The following is a 16,079-nucleotide window of genomic DNA, read 5'->3' as shown; positions in this document are numbered from 1 at the left end:
GTTGATGTAAGGCCATGTCTGGAAAAGAATGCGCAGGACAATATTGTGTCCTCAAAGACCAGCTAAGGGCCAGGAACAGTGGCTAACACCTGTAATCCCAGCACTTCAGGAGGCCAAGGCAGAAAGATCACTTGAGATCAGGAGTTTGAGACCGGCCTGGCCAACATGGTGAAATCCTGTATCTACTAAAAATACAAAAATTAGCTGGGCATGGTGGCACACACCTGTAGTCCTGTAGTCCCAGCTACTCGAGAGGCTGAGGCAGAAGATCGCATGAACCCGGGAGGCAGTGGTTGCAGTGAGCTGAGATTGTGCCACTGCACTCCAGAATGGGTGACAGAGCGAGACAGTGAAAGAAAGAAAGAAAGAAAGAAAAGAAAGAAAGAAAGAAAGAAAGAGAGAAAGAAAAGAAGGAAAGAAGGAAAGAAAGAAAGAAGGAAAGAAGGAAAGAAAAAAAGAAAGAGAGAGAGAAAGAAAGAATCAGCTAAGAATTCAGGACTTTCTTAAGGAGATAAGGGGAAGATACTTAAGGTTCTCACAGAACACAATTTAGACAGCTAAAGAGCTAAAGATGAATGCAGTGTATCGTTCCAATTTTAGTATATGTGCTGCTGAAGCAAGCACTGAATGCAGTGTATCATAGCATCATTTCACATTAGTAGGTCTTGGGGCTTGGTTTGTTCTGTTTTGCATTTCACAATCCTTTAACAGAGAGTTACAGGTTGTTATCAACATTTTCTGCAGACTTTTGGAGATAAACTGTTTTATCTTAGAGTGATTCCTCCTGATACAATATAATGAGAAGAACACGAACTCCTTTATAGAAAAGGCACATATTTCAGCATACAGCCTAGGTAAAAAGTAAGGGTTAACTGGTTTAGTTGAGATTAATTATACAGATGTTTATTTCCCAGTTGCTATGGGTCTGTAACATAAAAGTGGTTATTGACTAAAAGTAGATGTGCTTCATTAATATCAGTGTGAGAAGAACAACAGGGAGATGCTGGCACCCATGCCGTGTGGGCTGGAATCTGGAAGACCTGGCCCCTGGCCAGGCACGCGCTGATGAGCAGGTGACATTCACCTTGCAATCTGCCCTTTCCTCACCCATAAAATGGGAATCATAATACCTGCTCAGTCCTCCAGTTGAAATATTGACGGGAAGTCATATATAAAATTATCAAGCAAAATGCACAAAATTAAAATTGCTACTTTTCAAGACACAGAAAGTGTATTAATTGTTTTTTCCTGCTTCTTTTCTGTCAGTTAGGATCAACGTTGAATAAAGTTTTATAAAACACATCTCACTTGATGCATCTCACATCACTTAAAAAATAACATTGGGAATGTCTTTCCTTTCACTTTATTCATCCTGACTCTTCTTTGCCAAATATTCTGTATACAAATTTCCACATATCATTATGTTTAGAGTGGTACCATCCACACAAAATGGTTCATATACGGATCTCTTGAAGGTTGCATGTCAGAAACATATTAAACTGTCATTGCCTTTTAAGATACACTTTCCTTTTGCGTTTTTATTTGAACAAAAGTCAAGCTTATTCTAAAAAGCAGTGATAGCTTTCTGTAGATCTAGGGAACTGTTAATATATTTTCTTATCTGTACCATACATTTGTACACAGCTGCTGAGTAATTCAACTGTTTACAGTTGAACTAATGTTTTTGAACAATAAGTCAAATTCCACGATTTAATCTACATCACAAGCATTTCAGTTCCATGGCATTATGGAAAAATGCCCAATCTGCTGTCAAGGTTGAATTTCATTTCTGCTTTCATAAATAAATTATGCCTGTCATTTCCATTAGACATAGTTCTTACCTAGATAGTTACAAAACATCTTTGAGAAGCTTAGGGCATCTCCTATATTCCACTTCAGATAGAGATATAATTTACTGAGGGATTAGAAAGAATGGTCAATAAAGCTGACAAAATATTTCAGCATTTGGAAAAAATTTTAAATGCCTTAGTGCAATAACTCCTGGGGAAACTATGGTCGCTAAAATGACTATAATTCTTATTCATGTTCATTCCTGGTTTAGGGGCCTTCCTTAAACTAATTTCAGAATTTATTTAAGTCATAACAAAGGGTCTTAAAACCACCTGATTTCCTAAAGTTTTCTTTACCAGTCTGATTTCCTGGTGCCTTCCTCTCTTCCCTGTGTGTAGGTGGAGAGTGGGAGGTGTACATATGAGGTAAATGATGTGTGTGATGATGTAATGATGTATCTGATTATGTAACGATGTGTTTGGTGATGAAATGATGAATGTAATGATGCATGAGAGGTTCTTGTTGATTGCAGATGATAAGAATAAAAGACTTAGTTCACTATATCTGGCAGGGTCTGGTAAAAAGGCATTACCACCCTATGCATTCCAACAGAAGGAATCTATTCAAAACGAATCATTTAGAAAGGGGTAGGAGATCCAGAAGAAGGCAGAAAGGAAGGTGACATGGCCAAGAGATTAAGAACTGCAGGAAGCTCCTAGCACTTCTGTGCTCAAAGAGTGAAAGAGAAAATGATTTTACCAAGAGCCCATGATTCCCCACCACTGAGGCTCTGAGAGTATTCCTGGCAGCCTTAGAACCAAAATCACCACCTTGCAGGAATGCAGGAGCGCAGGGCCCTGATGCTGTCTCAGGACTCTGGGAGCCTGAAGCTGCCAGCCTCTCTCACCACCATGGCTGGAGCCAGAGCCTGCACCTGCCGTGCCCCACAGGCTGCTGCATTTGTGCTTGACGCTGCTGCCTCACTGTGACCACACTGCCTAGGGACCACGGGGGAGCCAGTCTTTCCCCTATGGAGGCTCCGGACAAAGGGAGGGAACCCAAAAGCCTTCCAGTTCCTGCCTGTGCTTCCCATTGGAAGAGCCCCATATTCCAATCTCACGCAGTTCACCCCCACTCTGACCCTTTCAAAACTCATGCAAGTTCTTCTCTTTGGTAATCACTAATCCAACACCCATACTCAGAGGCTTGAGACTGAGAAATGTATTTGTAGCATCCCAGCACCCTGTGACACAGGGGATAGCAGGAGAGGGTAGGAAGGAAGCTGGAAGCAAGAAGATAAATGACTGGTGCTCTTGGCAATCAGTCGCAATGCTCCTGGGATAGGGCTGCCTGACTTAGTAAAATTACAGGTCAGCCAGTTAAATTTGAATGTCAAATAAATAACAAATAACTTTTAGTTTAAGCATATCCCAAATATTGCATGGGACATGCTTATATTTAAAAAAAAACACATTTATTGCTTTTCTGAAATACAAATTCAATGGGTTAACCTGTATCCTATCAGGCAACTTTGTCCCAGGGGCGACCTGACTTACTCCTTACAGCACTGTGACTATATGGGGCTAAGTTGGCCAGCCATCTCTGCAACTTTAGTCCAGTAACATAGACAAAGGGCATACATGTAAACCAACAAATAAGTGTATACCATTGTGCATTTGAGGGTGAGGGTCGTTACTAAAGAATCTGAGAACTAAGAATGCTATCTAGGGAGGGGTTTTGCTCTTCTGTGTGTCTTTCTGAGGGAGAAGGGTCATGAGCTTTGAGGCCACAGTTTGGCTGACTGCGACTGAATTAACTGTCAGAGCTTGGTGAGCATGTGGATGAATCTGGGTTCAAACCAGAAAGGAAAATCACTACAAGTGTTGCAGCATTTGGGGTTTCATCACAACTGGACGTGGGAGACTGGGGAGAGCTCTTTGAAAGAGCTGCTTCCAGTAGCCTGGGCCTCTGGAAAATAATGGCTTCCACTTCACTTCCACCTCCCACATCCCATGCAAACCTTCTCATTTTTCTCAAAACCCATTCTCAGAAGGGATTATGCACATTGGGAAAGGACATTAATTGCCAGTTTTCCCAACAGTAAAATGGCAGCAGGAATAATAACAGCAGTGGTTAGCACTAACAAGTTATCTTTCAGCCTGAAGGATGTTATAGTTCTAATATTCCTCATCGTGTGTTGTAGTTGACAATATGAGGTGGGGCACAACTTCTCATACATCACAGAGAAAGAGGGAAACATTCTGAACGATTTGATGAAACAAACACTGGAAATGCTACAGTGAAAATTAAGATGCTGGCCAGGCGCGGTGGCTCATGCCTTTAATCCTAGCACTTTGAGAAGCCAAGGTGGGTGGATTGCTTGAGCCCAGGAGTTAAAGATCAGCCTGGGCAATATGGCAAAACTCCATCTCTATAAAAAATACAATAATTAGCTGGGCGTGGTAGTGCACATCTGTCATCCCAGCTACTGGGGAGGCTGCGGTGGGAGAATTGTTGGATCATGGGAGACAGAGGCTGTAGTGAGCCATGATGGTACCACTGCACTCCAGCCTGGGCAACAGAGTGAGACCTTGTCTCAAAAAAATAAATAAATAAAAATTAAAAAAAGAATGTTAAGATGAGAAAAATACATACATACACACACAAACACACACACACACACACACACACACACACACACACACACACAGTTTTTTTGGATAAGAGGCATTTGTTTTTGTGTGTTTCGCAGAAGCCTCAGTATTACCCAGGAGATGGTGGCAATGGAGTTTTTGATGAGTATTGAAAGAAGGGTGGTGGGGATTTGGGTGGGTCACAAGTCTGATTTCTGCTTGTACACAACAGGATGGTATGCTAGCCACACAGACACTCTCCTTAGTAAAAATTTCTGCAAATCCTGGCCAAGGAAGTGGGGCAGAAAGAGGCACTAAACTAAAATGAATATAGTATCACTCTTTGGTCTTTAACATACCAGTCAGCACACACAAGAATCTTATAACAACATTCAATATCTTAATTGTACGTTTTCAAATAAACTGTAATTGTTATTTAGATGATTCACAGCCGTTTAAATATTCTGAATGTTTTAAAGAAAAAAAAAAAAACTCTTGTTTTTTAAAAATGCTGAAGCCCTTAAAGATGTTGAAGTGAGAACTACACACATGCCAGATAAGGCTGTGAGTGGACAGAGGCCGAGGAATGCCTCAGAAGAGAGACTTTTAAGATATATCTGAACTAGAAATGCATTAATGGAAAACACTTGGGTCTTCAGTTCAAATTTTAGCCACGGATGCCAGGTTAAAACTATTGACCTACACATATGGAACATGGCTCTGTCACACTGATTGAACTGGACAGTGTGAAAGCATTTCTGGTTTTCAACGTGTCTGATATCCTGGCCACTTAGCACACAGGCGGCTTCATAAGCAAAGAGCTCCCAGTCTGGAAAATCCGGTGGAATCTAAAACCAAACCAATCAATTTAGATCTGTCTGCTTGAATCATTGTTGGTTGAGAGTTTGTTTCCAAATGAAGGACGTGTTTGAAAATCGGTGACTTTTATAATGCTTTTTGTTCTCTTTCTTTGTCAAACTTGGATTTTATTTTTCACCCTGAATTTAAAACAGATGAATTCAAATCAAACTAAATAAAATACATACTTAAAGCCCTTATTTACACACAAACACACACGACTTCTCCCCCTACCAATACACACATACACACAAAATACAGTGTGGAAGGCTTTAAATGAAAATTATGTTTCTTAAGAAGGGATAGGATGCATAAGCGGTTTTATGGCATTCACCAAAAAATAAAGTTAATCAAATTCAAATGTAAAATATACTTAAGATTAGTGAGTAATCTTAGTCTTCTCTCCTATGGTAATCATAGCTAAATGATTCATATTTTCTTGAAACTATCCAAATGCATAAAAGGGAGGGCAGTCATGAACTCGAGGCGGTTTATCGCTTCAGCAAAGACTCACTGACCTGCCAGTACTGGAAATTAAGGGGGCCTATTAACATCAGCTTTCCCTTACCTGAATTGGGAAACAATTGAGAGATAGGGAGAGAAGTCAAGTAGTTGGAAATCAAAATTTACAATTTGTGCCTGGCAAATTGGGATTGAAAGATATAGATTCAATGTACAGAAAAATGGACGTCCTCATAGCACCCCACCCCCATGAGACCTCTGCTTCCAGGCTCTCTCTAGGTGGGGAACGCTCCCCGATACGATGGTGAGGAAGAGGAGTCCACAATGCCTGCTCTCTTGGAAAAAGGTCCAAAATCTTTTGCATCCAAAAACGGAGGAAGGGAAAACTCTAAACAGACCCAATTCTCTATTTCAAAGCAATCAGCATGCACATTACTCCTCTTCTCAGACTACGTGCCACAACAACTGTGTGACTGCTCATCAGATATGGATGCTGTATCACAGCAGGGACAAGGAGATGTCAGAGAGAAGTGGTGGGGAAGAGACAGTATGTCTGGCCTCCTCGGTGATCCCAAGGAGACTGAGAGACTATTGTCTCTTTCCCATGATCAGTATGCCTAATAGTGATAGCATCAAGAGTTTAATTTGGGATGGGGTGGTGGCTCACACCTGTAATCCCAAAGCTTTGGGACACTGAGGCAGGAGGCTGCTTTGAGCTTGGGAGGTCGAAGCTGCGGTGAGCTATGATTGCACCACTGCACTGCAGCCTGGGTGACAGAGTGAGAACCTATGTCTAAAAACAAACAAACAACAAAAAAAGTTTAACTTGGCCCCTAAGGATGTGCCACATGTGATGTGTATGTGTGTGTTTGTAAGATCCAGGAATCCAAACATGGGTGCAGGAACACACACTGATGTATAAATGCAAGAATCTCTAATCACATTCAAAATCTTGATGTGCTTTGATGGAGATGTCAAGGCAGGCATGAGGCCCTTCCGTGTGAACACATTCACTACCTTTCCATATCCACTTTGCCCTCTGAACCCTGTGTTTCTGGAACGACATGGTCGCCTTTGGGATGGGTTCTGTTTTGTGATGGGACCCCGCATTGTGTTGCGAGTCCACCAGTTGAATCTTTTGTCCCAGTAGCTGCTGTCATTGCCTCTCACTATGCCGAGGCTTCAAAACCTATCTGGTATGGACAGATTCTGCTTTCTTCCCATATTTCTTTAACTGATGCACAGGCAGATTAATGGTACAGCTAAATAAACCTGAAGCTCTGGTTTCGCTTCTACAGTTGGGGCAAAACTGAAGTAAAGGAGGCACTTGTTTTGAACACAAAATTTAAGGGCATGCCCAAAAGAAAAGTAACCTGAATAAGTATTATTTTAATGCATTATTTTAACAATCTGGCCAGGTGCAGTGGGTCACGCCTGTAATCCCAGCACTTTGGGAGGCCGAGGTGGGTATATCATCTGAGGTCAGGAGTTTGAGACCAGCCTGGCCAACATGGTGAAACCCCGTCTCTACTAGAAATACAAAAATTAGCTGGGCGTGGTGGTGGGCGCCTGTAATCCCAGCTACTTAGGAGGCTGAGGCAGGAAAATCTCTTGAACCCTGGAGATGGAGGTTGCAGTGAGCCAAGATCGTGCCACTGCACTCCAGCCTGGGGCAACAGCCAGACTCTGTCTCAGAAAAATAAATAAATAAATAAAATAAATAAAATAAATAAAAAATAAAAATCAAAATTAATGCAAGGAAGTCCCACAATGAACAAAATATTAAAATGTCAAGTAAGGACAGGAACCGTGCACTTTAGTGAATCACTTCACATGCCTAATTGTAATCCTAGCCAGGAGCGCTAATAATTGGTCCAGTTCACCTGGCCGATATTACTGCAATAATTGCAAAAGTAAGAGACTTTCACTGTAATGCGTCTTTGCTGTCAAAATCTCTCCCGTTGTACTACCCTTCAAATTAGTTTGGGGAGGACTATCCAAGTACATTTTGAGAATCATGTTAAGAGTTGAATGAGTTGGTATAACATTTAATTTCCATTTAGTAGAACGTTTTTCTTGGATCTCAACATTTTTTCTATACTTAAGGTAATGCTAGTCAGCTATATAAGTTTCCTATTAAGGCTTGATATGGTTTGGCTCTGTATCCCCACCCAAATCTCATGTTGAATTGTAATCTCCAGTGTTGGAGGTGGGGCCTGGTGGGAGGTGATTGGATCATGGGGGTGATTTCTAATGGTTTAGCTCTATCCCCCCAAGTGCTGTCTCATGAGTGAGTTCTCGTGAGATCTGCTTGTTTAAAAGTATGTAGCACCTCTCCCTTTACTCTCTCTCTTCCTGCTCCCACCATGTAAGACATGTTGGTTTCCCCTTCACCTTCTGCCATGATTGAAAGTTTCCAGAGGCCTCCCGGTCATGCTCCCTATACAACCTGTGGAACTATGAGCCAATTAAACCTCTTTTCCTCATAAATTACCCAGTCTCAGGTAGTAATTTATAGCAACATGAGAACGAACTAATACACTGCTGTAACAAATTGCCACAAATGTAGTGACTCCAAATAACACAAATTTATTATCTTACAGTTCTGGGTGTCAGAAGTCCAAACTGGGTTATCAAAGCTGACCTTCCTTCTAGAGGCTCTAGGGGAGAATCTGTTTCCTTGCCTTTTTCACCATCTAGTGACTCCCTGCATTCTGTGGCTTGTGGGCCCATATCACTGCAATCTCAGCTTTCACATGTTTTCCTAAATTTGACACAATCTCTGAAATTTTAATAACTTTGCTCATAATGACTTTTGAAGATTTTTTTTTTTTTTTGAGACAGAGTCTCGCTCCAAATGCCCAGGCTGGCGTGCAATGGTGTGATCTCAGCTCACTGCAACCTCCGCCTCCTGTGTTCAAGCAATTCTCCTGCCTCAGCCTCCTGAGTAGCTGGGATTACAGGCATGCACCACCATACCCAACTTTTTTTTTTTTTTTGTATTTTTAGTAGAGACGAGATTTTGCCATGTTGGCCAGGCTGGTCTCAAACTCCTGTCCTCAGGTGATCCACCAGCCTCAGCCTCCCAAAGTGCTGGGAATACAGGAGTGAGCCACCGTGCCCAGCCATAAATTATTAAATGTTAGTAGCCATGCTAGAAGAAAGAATAAATATTTGTTCAGGTCTCTTTATGAATGGTGGTACTATAAATGTTATTTGGTCATATGAAGAAGCAGTAAAATGGAAAAAAGTATTACATAAGGAAGTTTAGCAGTGAACTAAAAAATTATTGTTTTTTCTGGATATTTGATGTTTCTCATATTTGTCAGATTTCTAAAATTTGCATTTTATTGTGATTTCTGAGTCTACGTAGCTGTGCAATTTTCTTACTTCATTTTCTATATTTAAATTTGTAATATTTTCTGGCCGGGTGCAGTGGCTTATGCCTGTAATCCTAGCACTCTGGGAGGCTGAGGCAAGTGGATCACTTGAGGTCGGGACTTAGAAACCAGGCTGGCCAACATGGTGAAACCCCATATCTAGGAAAAATACAAAAATTAGCTGGAAGTGGTGGCGCATGCCTGTAATCCCAGCTACTAGGGAGGCTGATGCAGGAGAATCGCTTGAACCCAGGAGGTAGAGGTTCCAGTGAGCCGAGATCCCGCCATTGCACTCCAGCCTGGGTGACAGAGTGAGACTCCATCTCAAAAAAAAATTAATAAATAAAAATAAATTTGTAATAATTTCATATTGTGGGCTCCAAAAGTTTTAGAGTTCAGCCCACCCAAACCTGGACTCAGGTTTCTTATACTGCACACTGGAGAATCACCCTCAGCAGAAGTCTAAATAGGCTCCACTGATAATCATTTTGGAGCTATATTTTGCTACCAGTCTGTGGACAACTGCATCCTCTGTCTTGTTCTACTCATAACTGACTTTTTTCTGCATTTGAATGTTCTAAACCATGAGTAGCAATTCTTTGGGCTTTACCTTTTTCTCCATTAGTGGGATAAGATTCTAATGTTTTATTTTCCTCTACTGTTTCTATGTCCTTTCTGAAAAGTTGGCTGAGTTTTTAAAAACTCAGTTTGCATGGAAATCAATCTTCCTTCAAGAAGGAACTATTAAGAAGTGCTGAACTGGAGTTCCTTTATTCTCTTGTGCTTTCTGACCCAGCTTCCACCTGTCTAAGGTGTTCTAGAATGTATTTTTGAGGAGTTTTCCAGAGTTTCTTCAGAAGCATGCATTTTGGAACTCTTCAGTTACTGCCTGGTTTCCTGAGCAAATCTGATTCCCAGAGAACTGTTCAGACAAAGACCTGTAATTTGCCTTATTTGGGTTTGCAATGACCAAGTTGAATAATTTCTCTTATTTCCTTCAATCAAGATGATAACATAGTCATTTTATGGAAATGACATGTCATTTCATTTCAATTCATGCATTCACTTATTAAAATCTACCACTCTGCCACAGGTCATGCTACAATTGGGTTTTGACACTTAGACTTATTTTATAAGCTGAAATAATATTCAAACCTAAAATTAACTTAGTCCATATGGTGCCGAGAGGCTCTTAGTAACCTGAAGAAAATAATTCAAGAGACTTGCCCTCCACACTTTACTTGGGTAACTGCAGTTAACAACTTCAAATGCAGTAGAGTCTGTTGCAGCTATTATTTATTCTCCTGCCAATGACAGCTTGTTATTAATAGTTTTTAAAAATAGCCAGGAGGAGGACATTGAATGTTCCCAACACAAAAAAATGATAAATGTTTGAGATGATGGATATGCTAATTACTCTGATCTGATCACTATACATAATATGCACATAACATATATATCATTATGTACCCCATAAATATGTACAATTATTATATATCAATTAAAAAATTAAGAAATCAAGAGAAAAAATAAATTTCAGGAAAACTTAAAGTTTACATATTTATGTGGTTCCAAACACAGACGGTCCCACAATTGAACTCAATGCAATTTCAAGTCCTGGCAGGAGATCATGACTATAAAACACCTTATTTTTTTTAAAGAAAAAAGGCAAAAGAGCCCAGGTACAGGGGTTCACACCTATAATCCCAGTATTTTGGGAGGTCAAGGTGGGAGAATTGCTTGACACCAGCCTTGGCAACATAGGGAAACTCCATCTGTACAAGAAAATTAAAAAAAAAAAATCGCTGAGCATGGCGGTGTGCATCTGTAGTCCCAGCTACTCAGGACGCTGAGGCAGGAGGATCACTTGAGCCTGGGTGGTTGAGGCTGCAATGGGCCTTGATCATGCCACTGCACTCCAGCCTGGGCAACAAAGCAAGATCCTGCCTCAATAAAAACAAACAAACAACAAACAAACAAAAAAGATTGCCAATTTTCACCCCATAAGATCTGAGAATTCAGTATATGAAAAAATATATATAATTTATTGGAATCAAGTCCTTTCTTCATATATGATGTCTTGGAAGTCTTCAAGCCTCCCAGTAGCTGTGGAGACATTTGTATGTCTAAGGCCTGTGTGATCCAGTGTGAAGCTGCCTCCACCTGCACCCCAAGACTCATATCTTTGCTGAATCCCATACATGCATGCTAAGGCTTGTCTCTTTCTTCTTTTTCTCTAGAAGGTCTGCCTAAGGTAACCCGTCACTGTGAAAACATTTGTGTACGATCAGTATGACCAAAACTGGAGTGACTCGCTAAAGGGAAAAAAGTTCAACTCTAGCCAAGTCACTTGGTCATCCCAAGGCCTGAAGCCATTAGCCCAACCCCTACTCAAAACCTCACTGAATTCTTCATGGTGTGGTCCCAAATTCCAATCCACATCTATTCCTCAAGGCTCAAAGATAAAGTGCTAGAATTTAGTATTTGAGCCTTCCCAAGTCACACTTCTTTGTCTTCTGCAAAGCAGTTGGGGAAATGGCTAAGAAACTATGTATCTAAACTATATCTTCTAATGTAGCCTTTATTGGCAATAAAGGCATGGGATGCTTATCAATGATGGGCTAAAACCAAATCTCAGAAGGAGATTTCATTTCCCCATCCAAATAAGGGCAGTGCTATATGATCCCAGCCATCCCATATTATATGGGGATGTGACCCTGTAAAACATAGATCATAGAGGATCAGTTAAGAACACAAGCTCTTGCTGGGCAGCCTGCATCCTGGAAGTGAATGTTAAGAGGGAAGAAAGAGCTATGTACTCCAAACTGCTTGTCCCAAGCTCACAGTAGGTACGAGGAGTCTGTCCACCTGGGGGCTAGTGAGTGTGAAGCAGAGTGACCAGAAGTTTTGTGCTAATAGATGTTCTTGTGGAAATGCAAAGAGAGTGCACAGGAGACTCCATATTCCCACCAATGTCTCCTTGGTGCCTGGAATTATTCTTGGTGGTCACAAATGGGTTATATTTTCTACTGTTTACACATGTAAGTTATTAAAATCCATCTCCAAATGTCAAGACAGGATGGGAAATTTTCCAAAACCAAAAAGCACAGTTAAAAATAAGTTTGAACTACCATTGTTAAAAAAAAAAACTGTCCAAAACCAAATAAATAAGCCATAAATTCACATCATAGAATCAAATTCACATCATAGACTCAACTGGGAATATACAAGAAACAAGAGATGCCAAATTGGCTAGACAGCCACCGTAATGACCTTTGAAATAAATACTACAGTCAATTTCTGAGACTTTTAGACACTAAAGAAGAAAAAATAAATCAGCCTAATATCAAAATTTAAAAAGAAGAAAAGCAGTATCTTTGCTTATTGTATAAATAAATTATTCTCATTGGGCAAAATGAATGACTGCATTTTTCATTTAGCAAATGTTTGCTTGTTGTTAGATCACGCCAGTTACCACAAAGTAACAAAATTCCTTTTATGACTCATCTTTAAAAATTATTTGAAATTCACATTGGAAATCATATGCCCATGATTACTTTCTATTTCAACAACCAGAAGTAAACAATGTACACAGCATCTCCACTAAAGAAGGTTTAACAAATCTGAAACTTATTCAGGGAGAAGCCCTCTTCCCATACCCTTTTACAAAAGGGGAAACTCAAAGAAATTATCCACTTTCCCCAAAGGAACCTAAGGATCTCAGTAGATTTCAGTGGGGACTGGTTATTTCTACATAGACATTTTATTGCTATTGTGTCTTATTGATGACAGAATAAATCCAAATCCCAGAAGAATTTATTTTCCCACCCAATCAAGAGTGGTGACCACCAAATCAAGAGCAGTGTTAAATCATACGAGACCCCGCATATTAAATGGGATTGTGACCCTGTAAAACTTAGAGCATAGAGGGTCAGACTAGAACACATGCTCTTGCTAGGCACGCTGCCTCCAATAAGTGAAGGGAAAGAGGAAAAAAAAAAAAACAACGCAGCATTGTATCCCCAATTCCTTGTGCCTGAAGAAACTGTGCCTCTGCCTTGATACCTCAATTAAACCATTCCTCAGAGCAAGAACATGACACTCTGGCCATCACTCTACAACTTTGGTAGCGCTGTTGCCAAGCATTTGGAATTAACGCTTAGGCCTTTCATTCTGTTTCTGCTATACTAGTGGTTTCTGATTCTTTGGCCAAATGTATTGGACTCCTTCAACAAACTTTCAGCTATGCTGGCAGGATATGATTTCAAATCTAAAGTGATCCAGCTATTTGCTAAAGGTCAAGAGTATTTGGTAAAATCAGCAGGATTTTCCCAGTTTTTCCCAACAATTGGTCTAGTATTTTATAATAACTTGCTTTAAAATGTGTAGATCTGATGGTGTTGATTGAACACATAGCATGCCACTCTCTAAGAAGTTAATAAAACCAAGAGAAAGCACCATCATCTTCAAAAAATAAATAAGGGTTACCATTATGACACTTCATGCTGCTGTACACAGTAAAATATTCCACTGTAAGGGTGTGATAGTGGCCTTCCCAACACCACAGCAGACACCTCTGAGTCCGGCACTGCCATGGGCGTGTTCAAGTGAGCACTTTCACCACACCCTGAGGCTCTGAAATGGGATGCCTAGCTTCATTCTGCCCTGAAGTGGAACCAGGATCCTTGTTCTTGCCATGCTAGGCTTTGCTTTGCTGTTGTTTTGTTTAGACTTGTATTCTTTCTTTTCCACAGAAACACCTTGATGGGTCAGGCACTGAGGCTCATGCCTGCAATCCCAGCATTTTGGGAAGTCAAGGCAAAAGGATCACTTGAGGCCAGAAGCTCAAGACAGCTTGGCTGGCATTGTGAGTCCCTGTCTCTATGAAAAAATTAAAAAATTAGCCAGGCATGGTGGTGCACACAGGTAGTTTTGACTACTTGGGAGGCTGACGGGAGGATTGCTAGAGCTCTGAAGTTAGAGGCTGCAATGAGCTATGGTGGCTCTGTTGCACTCCAGCCTGGGCAACAAAGTGAGACCCGACCTCTAAAAAATAATAAAACAAATTAATTAAAATTAAAATTGGAAATCAAAGAAATAAGTCCAAGTTCCCTGGATTGGGACAATCAGGAAACAATAATTTACTAAGGACTACCCTCTCTTGAAAGACTATGGCTTTGAATTGGTCCCAATTTATTTCTGATTTTTCCATTCTCTGAGGTTCCTGTAGATAAGTCCATCATGCAACCTTGTTCCTGGAAAAGACTCCACTGTATATCAAGTCTGCCTAAAAGATCTGAAAGCCAATGGGAATCTGGCTTAGAGTCATAAAGGAAACCACCAGATGCCACACACACAAAATAAAACATGCCACACAAAATACAAAAAGTTTTTCAGCTGATGCATGCCATAATTCGCTTGCAGTTCCCCATTTTCCACTAGATATACATGGTAAATTTATTATCTCCAACAAACCTATTGGTTCTCAAAAATGTATGATGCATTCAAGTAAAATAGCTGTTACAAATTTAGAAAGGAATGCTCACAGTTCAAGGACTTCCATCAGTGTGTGTCTACTAATTATGACTGCTGAGCATTTTCCATAGTGGCATGCATTGATATTATACAGGCAACTATAAGAGATAATAAACTGGGTAGAAAGGAGAACTAAGCAGGGAGGTCAGAAAAATGGGCAGTGTTGAAAACTGAGAAGTGATGTTCTGCCAGTTAAAAAACAGAGGAAAAAAATAAAACCCAGCTATCTCATTGCCATTTTGTGTGGAAACAAAAAGAAATTCGCCTCCTTATGACCCTGAAGGTAAGCCTGTAATGATATAGCTATCTGTCTGCCTATATGAAGACACAGCAGAAGGGAAGAGCTGAAGTTCACAACACCGGCAGTCAAGCAAAGGGCTCCATAATAAGCATTATACCCTGAAGGAGGGGATATACATCACTCTTGTTAAAAGATTTCCCATGACACCAGTCTAACAGCTCATTTATTTGATCAATGAAAAAGTTACACTGGAGTTTAAGTTACCTGGAGAATTCAGTTGTGTGCCATCTCCTTACTCCTTGATGGAATGTAATAAATGCATTGCACTGAAGAACACCAATCTCAATCGATCATCCTGTCTAATTAAATACAAAGTCATAATTCAAATTAATAAGAAATGCTGGAGTAGAAAACATGAACCCTGAAAGGTTTCTAAGTAGCATATTGGTAATCACAATTAGTCACTGCATATACTTCCCTTTGTGCAGGTTAGTGTGATATGGAGGTCAGAGTACACACTTGGAGATTACAAAGAAATCTGCTGTAATGCAATCTCTGCCATTAACTAATTGTGTGATTTTCTTGATATGCTAATAAGGCTTTACTGGGACATAATTTGAATCCAACAAAACATAGGACTCTTACAGTAGAACTCAATCAATTCTGGCAAATGTTTCTAACAGGGCAGCCAACACTCAGATACAAATATTGGACATTTCAATTCCTTAAGATATTCCTTTATGTCCCTATCTATCCCATTCCTATATATGAAGACATTTATTATGAGGAATTAGCTCATGGAATTATGGAGGCCAGAAGTTCCAAGATCTGCAGTCAACAAGCTTGAGGCTCAGGAGAGCTCAGTTCAAGTCCAAGTCCAGAGAATCGAGAGAGCCAATGGTGTAATTTCTAGTCCACAAGGTGACAGGTTCAAGACCCCAAACAGCGAATATTTCATTGTGAGTCTAAACTCCAGAAACCAATGTTCCAGATCCATGTTCCAGCTCAGGTAGTGAGCCAGAAGGAGTTTCCTCTTACTCAGCCCTTGTGTTCTACTCAGGTCTTCAACTGACCAGATGAGGCCCTACCTATAGCAAGGAGGACAATCTGCTTTACTCACTCTGTGGATTCAAGTGAGAATCTCATCTAGAAACATCCTCACAGACATATGCAGAATCA

At 40.4% G+C, this 16,079-nt stretch overlaps 1 long non-coding RNA gene and 1 other non-coding gene across 2 annotated transcripts in view; both read right to left on the bottom strand.

Moving 5' to 3' along the window:
* The window catches only part of LOC114674912 (uncharacterized), a 463,867-nt gene that overhangs the window by 269,521 nt on the left and 178,267 nt on the right, over positions 1-16,079 (bottom strand). The gene's annotated exons all lie outside the window — the stretch shown is intronic.
* MIR651 (microRNA mir-651) lies at positions 1,488-1,584 on the bottom strand. Its single transcript, NR_032673.1, has one exon. It is a non-coding gene; the product is annotated as a microRNA mir-651 (primary transcript).

The sequence above is a fragment of the Macaca mulatta genome, chromosome X, assembly GCF_049350105.2.
Source record: "Macaca mulatta isolate MMU2019108-1 chromosome X, T2T-MMU8v2.0, whole genome shotgun sequence".
In the NCBI taxonomy this organism is placed as follows: Eukaryota; Metazoa; Chordata; class Mammalia; order Primates; family Cercopithecidae; genus Macaca; species Macaca mulatta.
The sequence above is the reverse complement of the archived record's forward strand: the minus strand, read 5'-3'. Positions and strand labels throughout refer to the sequence as shown.